Here is a 686-nt window from a genome sequence, read left to right on the forward strand (position 1 = left end):
GAAATCGCTCATTTTGAATTCCAGTTCCCGTTTGCTGCATAATTAGGAGAGGGGAGAATGTCAGAGTTTAAAAGAAGAAACTCAGTTAAGGAGAAAATCGGGGCAAGATGGCAGTAGGTCCGTGAACGAGGACTGATTGCACCGATTACACGCAGAGCCGTCCGCACTAATTGCACCGATTACACGCAGAGCCGTCCGCACGCCTCCTCGCGGCTTCACTCTCAAGCCGGGGAGGCCCTGCCTTCCTGGATGCCAGCTTCAATTTCCTACTTAGGTTGTTGGCCATTTCCACATTCTATTTATTTCATTCAAATTACTCTGTATTCACAGTGGCCAGTTAAACCATTTGAGAATTAAAGATCTGTGAGAAGCAATCAAAGGGAATTAACTTTGTGGTAATTGAAGCCTTCTCATTTGCATTTAATCCCAATCGAGCTACTTTTGCTAGGAGTTTTACTTGAGAGCAACCAACGTTTCTAATAGTCTAAGGGTGTGGGAAAGATACACAGTTAGTCCGTGTATTTCTGGTTAACCTTTGCAAAAATGGGGACTTGCAATGAGACTGTCTGTGCCAAACGATGCCAACTTCTGGGTATCGTCGAACTAGCAGTTCCACGAGGACCACCGTCATCCCTGCACCAGGCTGAAGAACAGGGGCTTCGCCACCATTTCCCAGATGTGGACTG

The sequence above is a fragment of the Echinops telfairi genome, unplaced genomic scaffold (assembly GCF_000313985.2).
Source record: "Echinops telfairi isolate 266 unplaced genomic scaffold, ASM31398v2 ScPeMD7_7469;HRSCAF=8507_1, whole genome shotgun sequence".
NCBI lineage: Eukaryota > Metazoa > Chordata > Mammalia > Afrosoricida > Tenrecidae > Echinops > Echinops telfairi.